The sequence below is a fragment of the Canis aureus genome, chromosome 28, assembly GCF_053574225.1.
Source record: "Canis aureus isolate CA01 chromosome 28, VMU_Caureus_v.1.0, whole genome shotgun sequence".
Lineage (NCBI taxonomy): Eukaryota > Metazoa > Chordata > Mammalia > Carnivora > Canidae > Canis > Canis aureus.
Window position 1 is genome coordinate 9,422,254 of NC_135638.1, and position 6,915 is coordinate 9,429,168.

Below are 6,915 nucleotides of genomic sequence, written 5' to 3' on the forward strand. Positions count from 1 at the left end.
TCTCTCAGCTTAAAAGAGGTAATAAAACACATTAAGAAGTTAGAGTCATTCTTAAAAATTACTTATTTCCATTTTAAACAGTATCGATCGAAGTCCTTGTTATGGGAAATGAGGTCATTACTAACAATAGCTAACACTTATTGAGAGATTACAATGTGCCAAACACTATTCTAAATGCCTTAAGTGTATTAAATCATATCATCCCTAAAACATGCCCATGAGGTAGAAGTATCATCCCCATTTTTTAGATGAGAAAACTAAAGTTTTCTTTTAGTTGTTTTTTTTTGATTTTCTTTTTAAGTGGGCTCTAACTCCCACTTGTTTCCTTTTACATTGGTGCCTGCACCCCCCCCCCCCACTAATTAGTGGAACTTTTTGTTCTGTACATTCAAGCTGTATATTACTTCTACTGTCTTACATGGCATTGTTTTTTGATCACACCAGTATAGTATTTATTCCCTAGTTAGGTGGATTTCGTCCCATCCCCAGTCCCTTTACATGGATTTTCCATTTCTGCATTTGGTAATTTGATTTTTTGTTTGTGTGTGTGTGTGTGTGTGTGTGTGTGTGTGTTTTCTGCTGCTGTTGCTTCCTCTCCTCCCCTTCCTCTTCCTCCTTCTTTTTATCTTAGTCGAGTTCAGGAATCCTATATTCCTAGAATTCCATCAAATTTGCATGGTCCGTTTGATGTTCTGACATCTTGGTTGAGTATAATCTCCTTGGGCTGTATGTTATTTTTTTTCCTTTAGAAATGTTCTTCATATATTTCTCCCCTATGTTTCGGCTTGGGTCTTTGCTGTCCCTCAACTTTTTTTCTTTTTCCTTTCTAGAGATTTTTTTGTTTCCTGCCTGATGCCTAAAGAATTTCTTCTTTTCCTAACTTTTCCTTTCTTTGTTCCTCTCTTTCTCTATCCTCTCCCCCTTTTTTCCTTCTGTTTCCTTTATTTTTAAAATATAATGATTGCACTAAACTATGGTTTCATTAGTGTTAATTATGTGTGTTCAGTGTGCTGGAATCATTCTTTATTTGAGGGTTATTTGTTGGTAGTGATTCTTTGAAGACTTTTGGCTGCATTTGTTAAGTTCTCTAGTTTCAGGATGTCTTTTGTTGAATCGTAGATGTTTATGTTCTTTATCTATTTGTTTATATTTGATAGTTTCAATACTCACTTCCCCTTTCTTATTTTTTTATCTGCTGATTGATTTTATTGGTGACTTGGTCAAGTTTTTATCTATCTCAGTAATTCAATTTTCATCTCTATTCATTCTGTTACTAATTTATTTGCTTTATCTATAATGATGCTCTTTGGGCCCTCAGTTAAATTATTACAATCTCTTATTTATTCTCCCATTCTTCTCTTATCATTTTGTTTTTAGTTCTCATTTTATTCATTAACATAGTAGACTGTCTTTCCATTTCTTTTTACCTTACTCTTGCTTGGGTAGTATTGTTCAGAACTTATCTTTGCTCTATTACATTTAATTCTTGATTCTTTTTCCACTGTCTCTAAGAGGAGTTCACTTTCTTCTCTGTGGTATAATTTAGAGATGTTTTCTACAGCTCAAGGCATGCTAGGAGAAAGGGATGACTCAGAGGAAATGGTATCCAGTATTTGTAACAATACCTAGGCTGTACTTTCATATCTTATGTTTTCTTAGTGTTCTGTATGGGCTTATCTATTAGGATAAGCTATCTGCTATAAGAAGTAATTCTCAAACCTTGGAGATTTAATATAATAAAAGTTTATAATAGTTCACTTACATTCTAGTCCAATGAGGATATTGTTGGGGAAGAGGACCATAGTCATTCAGGGACTATTATTTTTGAAGCTATCATCTTCAACCTGTGACTTTATGGTTACTATGGAAAGGGAAGAAAAAATAGAGGATCTCATATGGGTTTGGAAGTGGCATTTGTAACTTTTGCCCCCATTCCATTGGCTGAATCTCAGTTTCATGGCCCCAAGGTAGTTGCAAAGTGACTTGGAGATACAGAGAAAATGTGTGCTCCTAAGGAACAGTAGATGAATTTGATGAACACAGGTTCACTCCCTGCTTTGATAATAATAAAACAATTGGAAAAAAGTAAGTACAGTCATGATGCTGATCCATTCTTCAGTCTGAAGTGATTCATTGTGGTTAGTTTCCCCTACTGAACCAGTTTCTCCCATAACTCATTTCTTTCTTTCTTTTTTTTTTTTTAAAGATTTTATTTATTTATTTGACAGAGAAAGAGAGAGTGAGCACAATCAGGGGGAGCAGGTGAGGGAGAAGCAGATTCCCTGCTAAGCAGAGAGTCTGACTCAGGGCTCGATCCCAGCACCCTGAGATGGTCATTGAGCCAAAGGCAGACCCTTAACCGACTGAGCCACCTAGGTACCCCTCATCACTCATTTCTTTTCTTTTTTTTTTCATCACTCATTTCTATGACAAAATAAGATGACTCACTTAGCTTTACTACAAAAACTAAGTATTGGAGTATTCAAGAGAATTCTCAGGGATTTATGGACTCAATAGTATAGAGGGGTAAGACATAAAATTTTAAGGGCTGTCCTGACATCAATGAGCCAAAAGTCATTATTGTGAGTCCTCCTGCTGTATCCAGAAATACTTCCCACCTAACAGGAGAGACTTCCTACCTGACTAGTTACCCTCCCAGCTGGACCAGCTGCACCGCACCTAGTCATCAACCTAATGATTTTTGCTTCCATGTCAGACTGGAAAATTTTTCTTTTTTTTTTTTTTAATTTTTTTTTATGATAGTCACACACAGAGAGAGAGAGGGAGAGACACAGGCAGAGGGAGAAGCAGGCTCCATGCACCAGGAGCCCGATGTGGGATTCGATCCCGGGTCTCCAGGATCACGCCCTGGGCCAAAGGCAGGTGCCAAACCGCTGTGCCACCCAAGGATCCCTGGAAAAATTTTCAAGCAAGTCAGTCACATCCTCCAGTGGGAAGCAGAAGACACCTCATCCACTTGGTCAAGGCACCTCATCCACTTGGTCCTACAAAATCAGACCTCCATAGCTCTTGTTGGCTCTTTCTACTCCTGAGTATAATCCCTGTGTGACCCTGCAGGGCATGTGGTGTTCTCCTCCGTGGAGTGTGAGTTACATAACTAATAAACTGCTATCATTCTCAGTGTTAGGTGTCATGTGTTCAGCCATCTCATACTATTTAGGGTGAAGGATCCCTACTACACTAATGAGATGAATAGGAAATGGTAAGAACAGGAGGGTTAGGAACATTGCCACAATGCATTGCCCAATTTTGCTTCTTGTGTTTTTTTTTTTCCTTCTCATCATTTTTTAATTAAGAATATAATAATAGGTGGCACCTGTTTTATTGTCTGGTTTAGTTGTCTGGCTTTTTCTTGGCTCAACTAGTCAAATGTGGAGACACAGTTTTGAAGCTGCTTTTTTTTTATTTCAAAATTCTTCATAGACAATGATCTTGTAGAAAAGTGTAGGACAATGTGTAGAAGTAAGAGTATCCAGGGGCAACCAGCATCAGTATCAGTATTGGACATGAACAGTAAGAAGGGCGGAAACTCTAAGAATGAGACTATTGTATACTGAATTAGAGAAGAAAAATACCTCATAGGCCTTTAAAAACTGAACTCAGTGAAGCTATTAAAGTGTCTTATCCATATTATGTCATTTTAATTTCATCATGCTAAAATTTTTTATATATTTATGAGAGGACAAGGTATTGATGCCATCAAAGACAAACTAGGGCTACTGAATTTCTCAGAGCACCATACAGAGAAAAAATACCCCTGGGGAAACTTTGTGTCCTAGGATCTCACTCTGCTTCTGAAGAGCAGTTATGCAGCTAGTTATGCATAGAAGTTTGAAAGGCACTTATGGATCACTCTTGAATTAGCACTCTGTATTTCTTCTTAATTAGATAGCAAGTAGAACAGGCACCTTCTTAAGTGGTGCTCTAATTATAAGCTTTGTGTCAAATACTTAAAAAAATAATAATAATAGCTAATGTGTACAAAGCAATGACAAAGTATTAGGTTTATTGCTAAGAATTTAACATGAACTATTATATCTAATATATCAGTAAAAAGTTAGATGCTTTTATTATCTGTTTTGCAGATAAAGAAACTGAAGTTTGGAGAAGTTGACTAAAGAGCACTGAGCATACAACTCATGAGTTCTGTGACTGAAAATCTAACCTTAGATTTTGGACTCTGCTGTCAGAGCTCTTAACCTTATGCTCTGTGAGTATTCTGAGCTGCAGGAAAGAACACCTGGAGCAATGATTACTTGGGCTGTCTGCTTCAAAAATGGATTATCTCAGGGACGCCTGGGTGGCTCAGTAGTTGAGCATCTGCCTTAGGCTCAGGGCGTGATCTAGAAGTTCTGGGATGGAGTCCCACATGGGGCTCCCTATGGAGGGCCTGCTTGTTCCTCTGCCTATGTCTCTGCCTCTCTCTCTGTATTTCTCCTGAATAAATGAATAAAATCTTAAAAAAAAGAGGATCATCTCAAATTCTAACTTAATTGCTAATTTATTCATCTAACAGTTATTAGTTGGCCACCAACTTTGATCTTGGGACTGTGTTAGATACTATGAATATAAACATGAATGGAAGATAATCCCTTCCATCAAGTAGTTCATGGCCCAATGGAACAGTTACAAAATAAAGAATTGAAAATACAGCATGGTAAGGACCATGTAGGGACAAGCAAAGAGTGCTAGGTACCCTGCAGCTAGCTAGCATTGAAAGGTTTTTATGACTGGCAGTGGGATTTGTCCTTCTTTAGAAATTCTAAATTCTTTCTCCTTTGCTAATCTTTGTCCCATTTCTTCATCAAATAGTGAACATAATTAAATAAAAATAACCGAGAAAGCCATACAATGGTTAAGAGTCAAGTTCACATTGATTTGGACACATCTGCCCCAAATTTCAAGTGTGCATAGAAAACTGAGCATAAAAAAAAAAGAAAAAAAGAAAAAAGAAAACTGAGCATATCAGGAAGTCCAACTTTTTTCCTTAGGAGCAGGTAGGAAATGTAGCCCTAAAGATTGTTAGCAAGGGGAGAGGAGAACTTGGATTTGGATCTTCTTTTAGTTGAAATGTGACCTTTGAGAAACTTTTGACCACCACAGAAAATAGTTTTATCTAAATAGCTTCACTGTCTGTCATCTACTTTTCAAATAAAAAAAAAAATCATCCCTGCAATCACTTCTTGGAATTGTCTTGATTTTTCAACTTTTTAAACTCTAATGTAGTCATGTGCAGAGAATGTCACTATAGCTTGAGTATATGTATATGGGTGCTAATAATTTTGCATGTTCTTCAGGGGTGGAAAAGGAAAACAATTCAAACTGAGAAAAATCTTAAATATTTATTTTTATAAGTTTTATTAAAGAATTTTGTTAAACCCTTATCACAAAAGTACTGTGTGACTTTGGTCTAGTTACCTAACCTCTCAGCACCTCATGTTTTCTCACTTGTACTTCTTAGGTTTGCTCTGAATATTAAATGAGACAGCGACATTGTTTTTTAACCATCTTTCCCTTTATTTTCAACATACTCTTTACCACCTCTTGATATATTGTTTATCAGCTTGCCTTCTCCCCACTAGAATAAACAATCCAGGAAAGCCTGGTAGTATCTACTGTCTTCATTAGCATAATCCACGAACGAAGAATAGTATTGGGCATTTAGTATTAAATAAATAAATAAATAAATAAATAAATAAATAAATAAATAACAGCAAAGCACTTACTACAGTGTCTAGCTCATAGTACACATTCAATAAAGATGAGCTTCTGTGATTATCATTATTACCTGACATACATTTGCATCTTCAAAGTGGCAAAGCTAGCCCAAGTTATGAGGGAGAATTGGCTAACATTTGTCTTGTGTGTCCTTGCTATCTTCTGTTTGTCTTTCTTTGTTATTCTTAGTTTTTGGCTGCCCTAAAAGGTATTAGGTAAAAAGTTTATATTTCACACTGATATTTAAGAATTAAGAGAAAATGCCTTAACACAAAATGATTCCACACCAGAAGGATAAATCCTTAATTGTGTGGTTTGAGATTAGTGGCTGAAGCAGTGGCACCAACGGTGGAGGGATTTGGGGGAGGGGAAGTAATAAAGCTCTGAATTGGCTGAGGGAATTGTTGGTGCAAGCATCTCTCTTTATTCTTCACCCCCCCCCCCACCACACGCCTCTTAAATCACACCAATAACCTGCTACTTTCGGACCGTCACACAGCTAGATGATGTCTTATGGGTTTATGACCTGAACATTTTCTAGCATGAGATTTGATTACTTGTGTTGCCTTGAACAAAATCTCCTTATAAGCACATGCTGGCAAGGGCAGCAAGTAGTCATAATCCTGACACACACATGGGGTTTATGACTCACGAGTGCTCCTTCCCTTTAACCAAAATTCTGACGAAGATGCCCTCTGAAATCATCTCCTTTTATTTAATTTCATTGTATAGCTTCAGAGGTAGCTTAAGTTGCTGTAGCTCATTAACCTACACGCTGTTTTTGTATCATCAGAGAAATATGCAGATACCTTTTTATGGGTTTTCATATCTAAACTGTTCATCAGTTTTGATTTGGATACCAATGATCATGTCTCCATATGATCTGTGTACAATATTTTTCCTTATGGGATGTGTTTAATTTCAATATTCTTTAAATTATATTTCATTTTGTTTTGATGAAAATCATTGATTGCTATCAAAGTCTTCTTTATCTGATGTAGCTGATGAATTGCTAACAGAGCAGGAAACTAGAAACAACAACACAATTTTGTTTTTGTTTTTAAGATTATTTATTTATTTATTTATTTATTTATTTATTTATTTATTTGGGAGAGATAACATGCACAAGCAGGGGGGAGGAGCTGAGGAAGAAGCAGACTCCCCGGGGAGCCCAAT